The sequence below is a fragment of the Sorex araneus genome, chromosome 4, assembly GCF_027595985.1.
Source record: "Sorex araneus isolate mSorAra2 chromosome 4, mSorAra2.pri, whole genome shotgun sequence".
NCBI classification, from domain to species: Eukaryota; Metazoa; Chordata; class Mammalia; order Eulipotyphla; family Soricidae; genus Sorex; species Sorex araneus.
The window spans coordinates 45956105-45972139 of NC_073305.1; the positions used below are offsets into that span (position 1 = coordinate 45956105).

The 16035-nt window shown below is 47.0% G+C and overlaps 1 protein-coding gene across 3 annotated transcripts in view; it reads left to right on the forward strand.

Annotated features, from left to right (window-relative positions):
• Positions 1 to 4758: 4758 nt before the first annotated feature.
• Positions 4759 to 16035, forward strand: part of DAG1 (dystroglycan 1) — a 68061-nt gene continuing 56784 nt past the window's right edge. Inside the window, exon 1 of one of the 3 annotated variants that reach the window (XM_055135979.1) lies at positions 4759 to 4882. The gene's annotated coding sequence lies outside the window, so the exon portion shown is untranslated. The other 2 variants (XM_055135977.1, XM_055135978.1) reach the window with 2 other exon arrangements.

Sequence of the window (16035 nt, forward strand, 5' to 3'; positions counted from 1 at the left end):
AAGGCAAACGCCCTACCCACTGTGCTATCACTCCAGCCCCGGGGTTGGAGTTTTAAAGTGTTTTAAGCATACAGTTTTAGGGACTGGAGTGATAGAACAGTGGGCAGGGCATTTGCTTTGCATGCGGCTGACTTGGGTTTGATCCCCAGAGTCCCATAAGGTCCCCTGAGCAACTCCAGGAGTGATTCCTGAGTGCAGAGCCAGGAGTAATCCCTGTGAATCGCCAGATGTGACCCCAAAATGCCAGAAAAAAGGTACAATTTTAAGTGTTGGGGCTGGAGCGATAGTACAGGGGTTACTTGCCCTGCATGCAGTGAACTGTGGTTTGATTCTTGGCAGTTCATATGGTCTTCTGAGCATTGCAGGAATGCCCTGGAGCATAGAACCAGGAGTAGACCCAGAGCACAGATGGGTATGGCCTAATTCCTCTCCCAAATCCCCAACCCCCCCAAAAAAATACACCAAATTGTGACCAAGCTGGTGCTGGAGAGATAAGATAGTATAACAGGTAAAATACTTGCTTTGTATACAACTGACCCAGATTCTTTTTTTTTTTTGGTTTTTGGTTCACACCCGGTGGCGATACACAGGGTTCACTCAAGGCTCATGCACTCAGGAATTACTCCTGGCGGTGCTCTGGGGACCATATGGGATGCTAGGATTCGAACCTGGGTTGGCTGCGTGCAAGGCAAACGCCCTACCCGCTGTGCTATTGCCCCAGCCCAGACCCAGGTTCTAATCCTGGCACCCAATATGACCCCTGAACATGGCCAGGAGTGGTCCCTGAGCACAGAGCCATGAGTAATCCCTGAGCACTACTGTATGTGGCCTCCTCACTCAAAAAAACAAAACCAAAGTGTGACCAAGCTCTCCACTCCAGACATGGTCACACCCAGTACCAGATACTGCTTCCTGAAGCATCTGGTTGAGAGTTCTAAGAAGAGGAAAGAAGCACTGGAGACTGAAGGGCCAGGAAAGATAAAGGCTGACAGCCAAGCATAAAAAACTTAGTGCTCAGCCTCTGGACATCATTCCTTCCAGGTTTATACTGTCCAGACTCTCTAGGTAGCTACCCTTGGGCCTCATGTGTAGTGGTAATTTCTAAATGGATGTGAACTACAAGGCTAACCTAGGCTGTCCTAACCCTGCTGGGTTTCCAGAAAGATCTCTAAAGGTGAGTGACTGGGGACCTGGAGTTGAATCCTACAGTGAGTTTTATGGTTGCTTAGGAGGGAAAAAGATTTGATTCTTGGCACTGCAGAGGCCTTACTTTTAGAGCCCCAGTCCAACCCATCTCAGGGGTGTCATCCACTGCACTTTTTTACTTTTCGTCTTGGTCAGCCAGGCCTCCTGCCTTTCAAGAGCATGCAGGGACAGAGTCTTGGAGGAACACCAACTCAAAACAAAAGCTAAGAAAAATGACAAGATTTGCCAAGGTTGAAAGGCTAGGAGAGAAGACTAAGATTTGCCTGGACCACAGTACCTCCAACTGATCTACAACCTGGAGAGCTGGGGATTGGAAAGGATTTTGCCGTAAGGATTTCAAGTTCAACTCTGTGTCCTCCTGTTCCTCCTCCTTCTTTTTCTTCTTCCTCTTCTTCCTCCTCCTCCTCTTCTTCCCACACCTGGCAATGATCAGGGCTTAGTCTTGGCTCTGTGCTCAGGGATCACTCCCAGAGGGCTTGGGGGACCATATGGGATGCCAGGGATTGAACCTGGGTAGGCTGTGTGCAAGCCAAATGCCCTACCCGCTGTGCTTAATAACTCTGGCCCTTTTCTTCCTCTTATTCTTAAGATTAGTAAAGACAGGGGCTGGAGTGTCAGTATAGCATAAAGTTGCTTCCCTTGCATGAAGCCAACACAAATAGGTTTGATGCCCCGGTACTGTATAAGGTCCCTCCAATCTAAGAGTGATCCGTGAACACAGAACCAGGAGTCAGCCCTGAGTACTGTTGGGTGTGGCCCGAAAACCAGACAACCAAAACAAGCAAAATAAAAATTAGTAAAGGCAAACAAACAAATGAACAAAAAAGGAAAAAGACTGTAAGGGCCTATTGCACCGTGTGTGTGTGTGTGTGTGTGTGCATGTGTGCGCGCGCGTGTGTGTGCATGTGTGTGTGCGTGTGCGTGTGTGTATGTGTGTGTGTGTGTGTGTGTGTGTGTGTTTTATAGCGATGAGGATTGAACCAGAGCCTGATACCTGCAAAGTATGTGCTCTACCTTTGAGTCATATCCCTTTTATTGCACTTTTGGGCACTAGCTAGTTAAGGTAGAGAATCCCTTGGCTAGAGCTCTGTTTGGTATGGGGTTGTTGCTTCCTTTAGAAAGACCTTAGGAAAAAGGAAGAAGGCTACTGTGGGTCTGTAATTGCCACTGTCTTTTGTTCTGGAAATCAATCAAAAGTTTTATATATATATATATATATTATTCATAATGTAGGTTTTTGTGAAAGATTTTTTTCTTTTTTTTTTTGCTTTTTGGGTCACACCCGGCGATGCACAGGGGTTACTTCTGGCTCTGCACTCAGGAATTACCCCCTGGCAGTGCTCAGGGGACCATATGGGATGCTGGGAATTGAACCTGGGTTGGCCAAGTGCAAGGCAAACGCCCTACCCGCTGTGCTGTTTCCCCAGCCCCTGTGACAGATTTTTGTGACAGATATTGACAGGCTTTCTCTGCGTCTACTTCCCCTATTCCCCTGTACTTCCAGAAGTCCTGGCAGTGACATCCACACCCCCAAAAATACTGCCCAGTCGAAAATTTAACTCCAACTGTACCATCCAGTTAAAAATTCTGGACTGCCTGGAGCAACATCTCCAAACTCTACAACAGTGATAATCCAGTAGTTGCACACCAGATTGGATCTTGACAAACCAAACAGTGAAGGCTTAACCTGTAACAACATCTTAGTAATCTCTCATACAAGGACTTTAATATTTCCAGGGTGACATACAACAATTTACATTAATTTTCTTCTAAGGAAATACTTTCTGATTATTCAGTTAGAAATTGATAACAAGCAATATAAAATGAATTATTGTGGGTCTGCCATGGGGACAATTTCTAGGAGTGGTTGGGAAAATTGGAGACAGAGGTGGAGGGAAGGTGATAATGGTGGTGGGATTGGTGTTGGAACATTGAATGCCTATAACAAATCATCATGAACAATTCTGCAAACCACAGTGTTTACATAAAGTGTAGGGGGAAAATTTGTGTAAATAGGCCTTATCTATTTCGTGTTAACTCCGAAATATATTAGCACCGATTTTCCCCTTTATGGGTCACACCTGGTGATGCTCAGAGGTTACTCCTGGCTCTGCACTCAGGGATTACTCCTGGCAGTGCTCAGGGGACCATATGGCATGCCAGATATCGAACCTGGGTCAGCCATATGCAAGCCATGTGCTGCATTTTCAGCAGGTTGATTTCTGGGTTCTGGAGAGCCTGGCAAGCTCCCCCTGGCGTATTCATATGCCTAAAACAATAACAATGATGGGTCTCATTCCCCTGACTCTGAAGAGCCTCTGAAGTGACACCATTGGGAAGAACGAGTAAAGAGAGGCTGCTAAAATCTCAGGGCTAGGACGAATGGAGACGTTACTGGGCCCACTCGAGCAAATTGACGATCAACAGGATGACAGTGACAGTGATAGTGATATTATACATAATATATATCTGCCAAAAAAAATCGCAAACAGGTATGTGTTCTTGGGCGATGAGGCATTTCCCACTGCATTTTCTGAAACTTGGTTCTCCCAGAAACTCTCAGGGAAGGGGAGAAAGCTGAGATGCCCAGAGTTGTAGAGGAACCCGGGTAAGCAGTAGCAAGTTCCGTTTTCAGAACGTGCTTGCTGGCATTCCAACCTGGCCGCAGGCACAGCCCTGGAGGGAAGAGACGTGCGCAGCTGGGCAGGTCCCACCAGGAGTCCCTTTCTCAAATCCTGCCAGTAACTGTTCAGGTTCAGTGACTGTTAGTTGCAATAATTGTCACGTCCCCACCCAGTCCGCTGGGTAGGACTGTAGGTCAGTCCTGGGGAGTGCGAGAACGCTTTTCCAAGTGTCCCTGAAAAGAACCTCTGCAGTAGCTCCGTCCTTATAGTCCCCCACCCCCAGAAAGAATGTGAGCCTCAAGTAGTGAGTGACCAAAGCCAGAGAGGGTCAGAGCTATTTCAGGCAGCAGAGGAGGCATCGGATTCCGGATTCCAGTGTTAGGGGGAGGGGACCGTGACCAAGAGGAGGGTCAGGCCCGGGACGCGCCCCCCGCCGCCCCTTCTGCTTCAGGTTAGGCCCCCAGGAGGAAGTCAGCAGCTTCTTGTCCCTCCAGGCCTTCTTCTAGGTTTTCCCATTTGAGTAAAAGGCCAAGCAAGAGTGTCACCAGCCTTCCCAATTTTTGATTGTTTCCATAGCTTAAAAATAACTCTTGCGTTCGAGGAAAACCAGAAGGGCCGAACGCAGATGATGGGTGGCCGACCGTGGCCGAGCCGGCTGCAGCCTACCACCCGGGGAGGGCCAGACGCTTCGGAGGATGGAGGCCCAGAGGCCGGGGCTGGGTGGGGCACCCCTCCCCCAACGGCCAGCCGGGAGCGCTCGCGGAGACCCGGACCTGGCTGGCCGGTGGGCGGGGCCTCCGTGATGGGGCGTGGTTTTCCCAGACGGGGGCGTGGCGGACCAATGAGGAAGGCCGCGCGGGCGGGGGCGGGGCCTGCGCGCGGGTGCGGCGCGCTGCGGGCGGCCGACGCAGGCAGTAGCGGTCGTCGCGCGGACTGCCGGTCGGCGCCGCGCGGAGCTGGCTGCGGGATTGGCTGTGGCGCTCGCGTGTCAGGCGGTTGCTAGGCTGCGGCCGCGCGCCCCGCCCTCGCGCTCGGCGCCCTCTCACCACCCGGTACGTGCTCGCGCGGAGGCTGCGGTGCGGCGCTCGCGCTCCTCGGGCTCGGCGGCGCGGCGGCGGCGGCGGTGGCGGCGGCTTCGCGCCGAGTCCCCCAGGGAGCGGCGGCGGCGTCTCGCGGCCGCGAGGAGCGAGCACCTGCTGGGGCCCGCTCGCCCGCCGGCGCTGGGTGAGTGCGCCGCCCGTCTCCAGTCGCCGAGCCTGCCTCCCAGGGCCCCCTTCGCGGCGCGGCTCGAGCCTTTCCGAGAAACACCTGCTGCTGCTCGCTGTTTGGCCCGGGGCGGGGACACTGACGGTCGCGGACGTCCTTGCGGGTGAGGCGGCGGCGCGACCCGGGCAGAGCCGCCCCCCCCTTGCTTTCCGCCCATCGGGCGGACGCCGGAGCGTTCGGGGGGCCGGGCCGGGCCGGGCCGCGCGCCGCGGCCACGGGCCAGGCCTGGGCCCGGCCCCGCGCGCCGGGAAAGCCGGGCCTGCGCGGGATGTGTGCGGCCTCCGGGCCGCCTCGTGGGCTTCCGAAAAAAGGGGCGCGGGACCCGCTTGGGACTGAAGCCGGAGAGCGGGACGCGGGACCTCCCGCAGGAGGCGGGGAAGGGCGCCGCAGCCTCCAGGTCCTGAGCTGCTCAGCCTGGCTGGGGGTGCTCAGCCTCCGTGCCACCCCCCTTTCTGAGCTTCTTGCTCAGCCTCCGTGCCACCCCCCTTTCTGAGCTTCTTCAGAAACCTACCTTTTCACTCGGTGTTTGGAAAATCAGGTTCACCCGTGGGTATTCTTGGAAAATTTTATCTGCGGAGAAAATATTCTCTGGAATGAGATTTTCTTCTACCAGACATTTCAAATTAATTTAATAGAAAGTGAATCGCCAATTAAAAATCGTATATATTTTTAGACCTTATGACTTTGAGAAGCCCTTAGATTTGTAAAGCGACTTCAGAATTAAGTTTTAATATTGACCAGGAACATTTCCCCGGGTGGGAGCGAGAGCTTGGGCCATTTCGTTTATAGCCTAGAGTTCTAACTTAAGAACTGTTTCCCTAAATAAGCCGGTAGAAGTGATTCCTGGCAGGGAACCCAGACTCCGTGCAGGGAGGGTGGTGTTTAAAGGACACTAGTCCAGATAAAGAGTTGAATGTACTACCAGGTGTTTTGGAGTCTGCTGTGGGTGGGCTATTGTAACTTTATCAGTTGCTGAGTGTTCAGTGTTCAGAGACATAATTTTAGAATGATCCTGTTTTAAAAAAAGACTTCAGCCTTGGAGAAAAAAAAGTCTATAATTTGAATATGGAAAAGTTGAAATGAACTTTACCAAGGAATTATCATGGCCTGCCTGCATTATTTTTTGGGGGGTGGTGGTGGTCACACCTGGTGGTGCTCATTGCTTGCTCCTGGCTGTGTGCTTAGGGATTAGTCCAGGGTTTTTTTGGGGGGACCCTAAGGTGTTCCAGTGATCAAATCTGGCTTGGCCACGTGCAAGGCAGGCACCCCCCATCCACTGTACTATTGCTTCAGCCTCTCATGCCTGCATTCTTCTAGGAGATTGCAGAGACAATTTTTGGAGGAATCAAAATTGAGGAAGGAATTGGATGCATAGTGTGAAATGGCCAAGGTCTCTGGGATACTGTATGAAAGTTGGAGTAAAAACAGGAATGTAGAAAAACCCTCTGGTGGCCCAAGTAGCGGAACTGCCAGGACTGCTCTTAGGCGCGTTAGATATTGGGGATTTGTACTCAGGACTATACACTTGAAAGGCAGGTGTTTCAAGTACTGCTAATTTCTCCAGGTGCCCAAATGTCCCATTGGAATTTGAAAGCTGTGTTTATGTATGCCTCTCTTGAAAGGAGGAGAGGGTGCTGGGGAGATAGCTGGAACAGCTAGAGCATGGGAGGCTAGATTTGATCCCTGGCATGGCGTGCTTCCCAACGCTGCCCGATGCAACCTTTGGAAGCAGAGCACCACTGAGTATCCCCCTATCTCCCTCCACCTTACACACTAAAAGAGGGTAAGTGTTTGCTGTTCTGAAAAATTGCATTAGCAAAGTGTACTCATTCATTTACCAAATACTTGGTTTCACTATTTCTCACATTCTGTGAGAATTAGAATCACATTCTAGGGCACCCTTGTAAAGGAAGTTTATTCTGCTCCTTAAGGAGCTCAGTGGGAGGTGGGGAGCCTATTATTGAGTGTCTTCCTACTGTGTATGTTCACATGGTTCCATGGGAGAGTTCAGAAGGGGGATTCCTGAGCTGAGGTTTGTAGGGCCAGCAAGAATTAGCTGGGGTACAGCAAAGTCCTAACACAAGGCACCACACGTACATGGGTGCCTAAAATAGCACCTGTGAGCCCTGCAGCTTGACAGGGCCAGTCTTGGGGCTTTCTCAGGAATTCTAGCATCATAGCTAAGATGTAGGAACCTGGGAAGACTTAATCACTGGCGATGACATGGCCTAGACCTGTGTTTGAAAAGATCTTGGTGGTGGTCCCATGTCTAGTGACAGAAAGGAGAGTGTTTGGACCTTGAGCTGTGAGGTCTGCTAGTAGAAGAAAGATGAGGAAGGAAGAGCCATTTGAGGAGAGGCTAAAAAGGTTGAACAGAAGGGATGCCAAGCTGTGATGGGGGAGGAGCCTGTGTTCAGGAATGTGTGGGCCAGAAGCCTAAGCATAACCAAGCATTTAATTCACTTCTTTTGCAAATTTGCTGGTGTGTGATAACCACTGAGAGTGATAAAGTTTGAAGGGGCCGTTAAACTGGGATTCCCTTTAGATGTGGCACTTAATTGTTAAAAAGTTCTTCTGGGGTGGGTGGGTAGGGGAGTAGTACAGCAGTTAAGGCGTATACATAGCATGCACCTAACTTGGGTTTGACTGGCACTACTTGGTCCCCCTGTGTATTAATGGGTTCAACTCGGAGGTCCCCAAAGATTGCCTTGGGAGTCCCAGCACTGCTGGGACTTCCTGGATTTCCCCCAGCATTTCAGGACCTGAGCAGCTTCTTCTGGTCCTTGCTTTAAATCTCCAGCTGGTAGTTGAGATTCACCGGGAATTCCCCCCGCTCCTCATCCTTTTGATTTCTGATTACTCCTTGAGAATCTACACCCCCCCCAATAAATCTCAGTAAAACTTGGGGACATTTTTTCTCCCCCAGGGCAGCACAAGTGTATTAACTTGGAGAATAGATGTGTGTTCAACTTATTCAGGCATTTTTGAGCATATTCAGCTATTTACCTCACGGTTGTTTCAGCCCTTTTTGTTCTGCAGGTCACTAATGTGATGGTCAGCCACAGCCCTTTTGATGAGAGCTGTACAACTAAACTGAAAATGACTACTAGCTACTGATCCATTTTGTGGTTGGACTAGAATAAGAGGGAAGGGTGCTGAATTTTATATCTTGTAAAGGAATAAACCTCTTCTGGGTTTCTGCTCTGCATATCCTACTATTGGTTGCTCTTGTGCTGGCTAAGGAAACTAAGTCAACCAAACCATAGAGGAAGGAATGTTTCTAATGTCACACAATCTTAGGTGGCAGAGTTAGGATTTGAGTTTGAGTACTTGGTTCTATCCATCTGTGTTTGAGTTGCATCAAATTATGAATAATGGTTTTTGGATGGATAACTTCCTTGGTGTAGACCAGATCAGGTCTCTGGAGGTGGACAGGATGTCAGGACAATAGAGAAGAGGTAATCAGGTACCCTACACTGAAGTCAGAGCCGAGGGCCCATTATTAGCAACCAGAGCTTGGTAAAGCTTCCAAAGGCCTATACTGGTTGCTTGGTTTCTATGCTGGAGTAAGTTAAGGAGCTAGGGTCTGGGACAGAGGAGCTGGACCTTTAGGAATGGTTAATGGTTTGGTGAAGGAGTGATAACAGGAAACTCACAGCTTTGAGAGTTTCACAGAAACGCTCATCTTTTCTAAGAGGTAAGCAAGGGGTGGCTCCCCATGTTTCCTGAGCACATCAGAAGTGATCCCTGAGTACAGAGCCAGGAGTAAGACCTGAGCACTGCTGGGTGTGGGCACCCCTCCCCCCCACAAAACAAGGAGCAAAAGTCAGCAGTGGAGAGACAGGAACAAGATTCAAGATGAGTCAGTTCTCCAGACATTAGGAATATGAATTGTGCTGGTACCCACAGGCACACTATTGAGTTGAAGGGTCAAGAGATGACTGAAAAAGAAAAAAAGTAAAATTGTGAGTTGCTCACAGATAAGGCTCAGCAATAGAACAGTTTTCTGTGTGTGTGTGAGGCCCTACATTCAGTCCCAAGCATTCCAAAAGCCAAAACCAGAAAAAAGAAAAATTTTTGTGGGACCAGAGAGATGGTTCAAGGAGCTGGAGCATACATGTGGGAGCTCAGGCTAATCTCTGTACACTGTTTAAGGTCCCTTGAGCCCTGCTGGGTATGGCCCCAAAACAAAAATAGAGGTTTTATTTGTGTGTGTGTGTGGGGGGGCACATATGAAGAAGGGGAGACGTGGGTGACACCCAAAGGTGCTCAAGGGCTACTCATAGTTTTTTTTTGCTCAGGAGTGACCCCTAGTGGTGGTGCTGTGGGGACCATATGTGATGCTGCGGATTCTAACCAGTGTCCCAGTGGCATGAACTGTCTGCACCATCCAAAAAAAAGGACATAAGGTAACAGCAGCCTCATGCTCATGAGGACGTGAGAAATGTGGTGTAAAGATGGGTCCTAGATAACTGAAAGAGAAAGGAGTGAGATAAATATGCAAGATGAGGGACTGTCCTTGGGTGAACAGAAAAAGAAAGAGTAGGCTTTATCATGAACAACCTTTGTGACTGGATCGTATGGTAATTCAATTAAAAAAAGAGTATACCATACCTGAGGGACTGGAGTGATAGCGCAGCGGGTAGGGTGTTTGCTTTGCACGCGGCCGACCCTGGTTTGATTCCTCCGTCCCTCTCAGAGAGCCCGGCAAGCTACCGAGAGTATCCCGCCCGCACTGTTAAGCTATTTGTGGCGTATTCGATATGCCAAAAATAGTAACAAGTCTCACAGTGGAGACGTTACTGGTGCCTGCTTGAGCAAATTGCTGAACAACAGGGTGACAGTGCTACAGTGCTACTATAGTGGAGGGCATGGAGTACATAGAATGGAACCATGGAGTCTCCTGCTGGGCATACTCTGGTCCTAAAGACAGCTTGATTTTTTTTTTTTTTTTAATAATCCCATTGGTAGGATAGGGGACCAGTGTGTTTTAAAATTGAAAACAATTGGGCTGGAGCAATAGCACAGCGGGTAGGGCGTTTGCCTTGTATGCGGCCAACCTGGGTTTGATTCCCAACATCCCATATGGTCCCCTGAGCACTGCCAGGAGTGATTCCTGAGCTCAGAGCCAGGAGTAACCCCTGTGCATCACCAGGTGTGACCCAAAAAGCAAAAATAAAAAAAAAGAAAACAATTGTCATTGTCTTGTCCTGGCCTTCTTCTTGACCCCTTCAGACAAATTATGGGTGCCCCATGGTGTGAATACACTGTGTCCTTTTACCCAAGTATGCCTTTAGGTCTCTCTTGCTCATAGCCTTTCCTTCTTTTTCTTTTTTTCTTCCTGTTTTTGGGTCTGTGTTTATGGGCTACTCTAGGCTCAGTGCTCAGACTCCTTATGGTATTTAGGGGACTGTATGTGGTGCCATGGCTTGTACTTCGGCTTCCTGCATGCGAGGCAGGCACCCTACCTACCCACTGTGCTATTGCTCCAACCCCTTTCTCTCTTCCCCCCACCCCCCACAGTTCCTTTTGATGAGAGCTGCACAACTAAACTGAAAATGACTACTAGCTACTGATCCATTTTGTGGTTGGACTAGAATAAGAGGGAAGGGTGCTGAATTTTATATCTTGTAAAGGAAGTCAGTGAGGAGAATTTGATTCAATATCTAGGTTCCCTGGTGTGCTGTTTAGATATGCGCCTCTGTGGAGTGTGACTGCTTATGGGCTAGAGGCTTCATAGTACTAGAAAAGTAAGATGCTGGCATGAGCATCAGCAGGGACCCAGATGAAGACTACAGAGAAATCATTGAATCTCTGAGGAACATGAAGTGAGAATAAATTCAGATAGTTTTCTTTAATGTGCCCTGAGTTTTGGTTAAAGATTTTCCCTTCCTTTTACAGAGTTAGGTTTTCCCCTTCTTTATCTTAAAAATGTTTCTTTATCTTTGCCATGTTTCTTTTTTTTTTTTTTTTTTTTTTGCTTTTTGGGTCACACCTGGCGATGCACAGGGATTACTCCTGGTTCTGCACTCAGGAATTACCCCTGGCTGTGCTCAGGGGACCATATGGGATGCTGGGATTTGAACCTGGGTCGGCCGCATGCAAGGCAAACGCCTTACCCGCTGTGCTATCTCTCCAGCCCGCCATGTTTCTTAAACCCCATCTTTCTTCGCTTTTCCAGTGTTGATACTCCAGTCCTGGAGTAAGGTGATGATTTTGAATGTACAAGTGATTAATCTGTTCATTTCCCAGTGGCTTTGTGTGTCCATGCTCTGGGTATTAACAGCAGTATTTTCATGAATTGGATAGTCAGCTCTGCCTTTTGACTGTCCCCCTTCATTCTAATTATTAGTAATACTGTTCAGATAGCAATTTCTATAAATAGGATTTTAGAGTAGTTTACAAAATTATACCGGCCTGAGGGCTTAATTTAACCTTAATGAATAGAATTTCCTATTTTCCTGTTTCTTAGGTTTGATAGCTAAGCATTTTCTTAGCCTTGTTCTGGGTGTTAGGTGGAAAGATGGATGAGATGCAGTGTACTATAGCGTAAATTGAAGGTGTCTAATCTAATGAAGCTATTTTTAATTTTTTGTTGAAATGTGCTTGAGATCCAACTGGAGTGTGCAAAGCAAAGCTCTTTATCTCTGGTACTGTCTTTCTACCCTCCCCCTGTGAAAAAAATTGCACTGTCCAAATTACAGCATTGTAATTAATTTTATATCTTTAAAACTTTTTATAATTTTTGGTCCAGGATTGAAACTCTGACAAAGAGGGTGACTATTTGGTAGTATGGGTTGGAAACTTGAGTATTTCCCACTTCCTTTGAAATTGGTCATTGTGGTCATTCTGTTTTGCTTGTGGGTATTTATAAATATTGGTTCCTTTATTTTTTTTTCTGCAATATCTCTGCTCTTTAGGAAGATAAGGCTTTTAAAGTAGCCTAGCACTAGAAGGTGAGGTACTTGAAAAGCAATTTTTGTAAAAGGAGAACAAATAATAGTCACGTAGATGAAATATTGCGGAATTGTAAAAACAGTACAGCGAGGAAAACTGTATCAAATGGTGCATATATTTATTTTTAAATTTCAATTTTTGTAGTGCTGGGGATTAAATCCCCAGAGCTTCATACCAGCAAGTAAGTACTCTACTGCTGAGTTATATTCCTCACCCTTATTAAAAATCGTTATTTAGAAATTTTTGATTTTTGGGTCACACCTAGCAATGCTTATGGTTTACTTCTGACTCTGTACTCAGGAATCACTTCTGATGGGGCTTGGGGTTTCATCTGAGGTGCAGGAGATTCAAACTGGGGTCAGCTCTGTGCACGGTAAGCATCTTAACCCCTGTACCATTTTCCCAGTCCCTGCTCTCTACCATTTTCCCAGCCCCTGCCCCCTGATTTTGGGTGTTCTTCAGAGCAGACTTTTAGGCAGTACTTTTTCTGAGTTTAGATTTTTATTTGGAGGCAGGGGTGTGGCTCGTTATTGGCAGTGCTCAGAAATCAGTTCTGTTGGGACTGAGGGACCATATGGGGTGCCAGGAATTGAACTTGGGTTGGTGACTGCATGCAAGATAAGCATCCTGTTGTCTACTGTACTGTCTCTCTGACCCCTGAGTTTAGATTTGAATAAAGATTTAATATTTTAGGGCTAGAGGGGTTTGCCTTGTATGTGGTCAGTTTCAGTTCAGTCCATGTTACTTCATGATCACCCTAACAGGTTTTTTATTTTATTTATTTTTTGGTTGTTGTTGATTTTAAGCCACACCTGTCAATGCTCAGAGGTTACTATGGGCTCTGTGCTCAAGAATCACTCCTGGTAGGGCTCAGGGGACCGTATGGAATGTCAGTGATTGAATCTGGCTTGATCATGTACCTGCTGTCCTATTGCTCTGGCCTGGTCCCTCCCCCTATGCTGTGAGTTACTTCTGAGCACAGAGGAGTAGTCCCCAAACCAACCTTCCACCCCTCCCCCCATAAAACAATAGAACCACAAAAAATTAATTTTCCTTTACCTCTCCTAGCATTATGGAATGATAATTATCCTATAAGGACAATATTTCTTTTGTTTTCAGCGTTTGGTTCATACCTGGCTGTGCCCAGAGCTTATTCCTGACTCTGCTTAGGGATCACTCCTGGTAGTACTCAGGTGGACATTTGTGTTGCTGCGCATAGAATCTGGGTGGGTTGTGTGCAAGGCAAGTAAATTCCTTACTTGTTGTACTATATCTCCAGTCCCAAGGATTTTTTTCCTCTATGTCTTTGGGCCACACCTGGCAGTGCCTAAGACTGCTCCTGCCTCAGAACCAGTGGTACTTGGGATACCATGTGATGCCAGAGATCAAACTTGGTGCTTCCACATGCAAAATATGTGTACTAGTTCTTATCTCCTTAGCCTGTGGGTGTACAGTTTTCATACATCCATAGAGATACCCACTCTTGGTGTTTACTACCATTGGGGGTATGTATAAGCCATAGGTTCATTCTTTTTTCTGGGGGAATGCCACATCTGGCTCAGGTCTTTCTCCTAGCTTTGAGCTCAGGGTTCAATCCTGTGGTGCTCGGGGACCAAATGGGGTGCCAAGAATTGAACTGAAGCTGGCCATGTGCAAGGCAAGTGCCCCACTCACTGTGCTGTCTCTAGCCCCACGCAGATTCATTCTTCTCGCAATCATAGCCTGGAATACCCTAAGTATAGGGAAGTGTGCCAGTTGAAGGGAGCCTAAGGTTGAGTGATACACTTGGGAAGAATGTTATATATGGGGGAATAATGCACACTGTCCATCTTGTATCTGTTTTGACATTTGCTCATTTCAATGGGTGAGTTTTTGTACATAGAGTATGAGAATCTATGTGTAAACAAAGAATACTTTTTGAAAGGATTCTTTAATCATTGGTATCTATGTATTAAAATACAATTGAAGATGTTTGTTTTGCAATTATTTTTTCTTTTAGGGTCACACCCGGCAATGCTCAGGGGTTACTCTTGGCTTTGCAACTCAGGAATTACTCCTGGCAGTGCCCGGGGGACCATATGGGATGCTGGAAATCAAACCCAGGTCGGCCACGTGCAAGGCAAACGCCCTACCCTCTGTGCTATCTCTCCAGCCCCCTTGCAGTTGTTTTTTATGGTCATCTTTGTTTTACCTCTGTTGAGCATTCTCTCTGTCCCCCTTCTGCATTCCAAGGGTTGTTAAGAGACTATTTAAGAAGATTCTTGAGACTGTTTATGGTTATATTTATGGCAGAACCAATTCTGCCTTAGTTGCCATAAATGCCTCTCTTAAATAGTTTCCCTGGAGAACTGGGTTGGATTTTTTAGCCAGATTGAAGTTGGGGTGCGGCACACCCAGCAGTGCCTAAGGGATGTTCCTGTTTCTGTGCTCAGGTCACTCCTGATGGTATTAAGGGGACCATATGCAGTGCAGGGGATTGAACCAGAACTGACTCTGCTTTGGCAATGCTTTAACCTCTTCTATACAATTTCTCTATCTCTTGAGTCAGAAAAAGAATTTTGTAAATAGTGTTTTTGTTTTACTTGGCTATTAATCAGGGTCTGAGACACCATCTTTCTTCCTTTTTTTCCTTTTTGGATCACACCCGGTGATGCTCAGGGGTTAATCCTGGTTCTGCACTCAGGAATTACTCCTGGTGTTGCTTAGGGATCCCATATGCAACCACAGGGGATGCTGGGGATGGAACCTGGGTCGATGCTTGCAAGGCAAATGCCCTACCCACTGTACTGTTGCTCTGACCCTGAGACACCATCCATTTTCTTCTAGTCCCTAATTTCACTATGGAATGCTTCCATAAAACATGTATCATTTCATCACTGTAAATGTAATGTGTATATTATTGCTTAGACTAGTAGATTGTCTTTGCATTGGCTCTAACCTGATCTTAGGGAGCCTTGCTTACTGCATTATTAATTAAAACAAATAAAAAAAACCCTTGCTGTACTTACCCACTGTACTCTCTCTCTGGTCTCGCCTCTGTTTTAAAATCATCATTATTTAATTATTTATTTTTTGCTCTATCTGACAGTGCTCAGGGGATACTTTCATTCTCTCCATCCTATTGAGCTATCTTTCTGCCCTCCTGGATTTTTTTTTTTTTTTGCTTTTTGGGTCACACCTGGCAATGCACAGGGGTTACTCCTGGCTCTGCACTCAGGAATTACCCCTGGCCATGCTCAGGGGACCATATGGGATGCTGGGATTTGAACCCGGGTCAGCCGCGTGCAAGGCAAACGCCCTACCCGCTGTGCTATCTCTCCAGCCCCCTGGATTATTTTCTAATATTGTAAATCCACCTGATGAGAATTTGATGAGAAAGTCCTTGAGTAGAGGTGGATTCTGGACCTTGCAGAAAATGAGGAAGTATAAATAACTTTACCTGTTGTGTTAACTTTCCTGAATAAGTATCTTTTTGTTTCTATGGTATCACTCCTGGCAGTGCTTGGGGGACCATTTGTGGTATCAGCGATTGAGCCAGGGTCAGCTGAGTGCAAAGCAAGTGTGGTCACCCCTGTACTCTCTCTAGCTCTGAATAAGTGTCTTGTGTATTTAGTCTTTTGAGCAGTGTTGGAAAGATTGAAATGCCTGAGTAGAGATTTGGTAGAAGACTAGAAGAGAACCTCTTTATTAAATATCTAAAAATAGAATTCATTAAAGTCACAAATTGATAACAGTAGGATTCCTATCTCATTTTCTCTTTCTGAATTAATTTATGAGGTATTTATGCTTACCTGGTAAAGATCACAATATTTTGTCAGAAAGACTGATGGTATAGACTTAAAAACATAGGCAGAATTGTTTTTGCTAGTCTGAAGATATGCTGTTTCTAGTTTTAAAAGCAGTTTAAAAAGTGATTAGGGGGTACCAGAGTGATAAGTGAGAGGGTTAGAGCATATGCTTTGCATGCAGGAGGCCCAGGTTT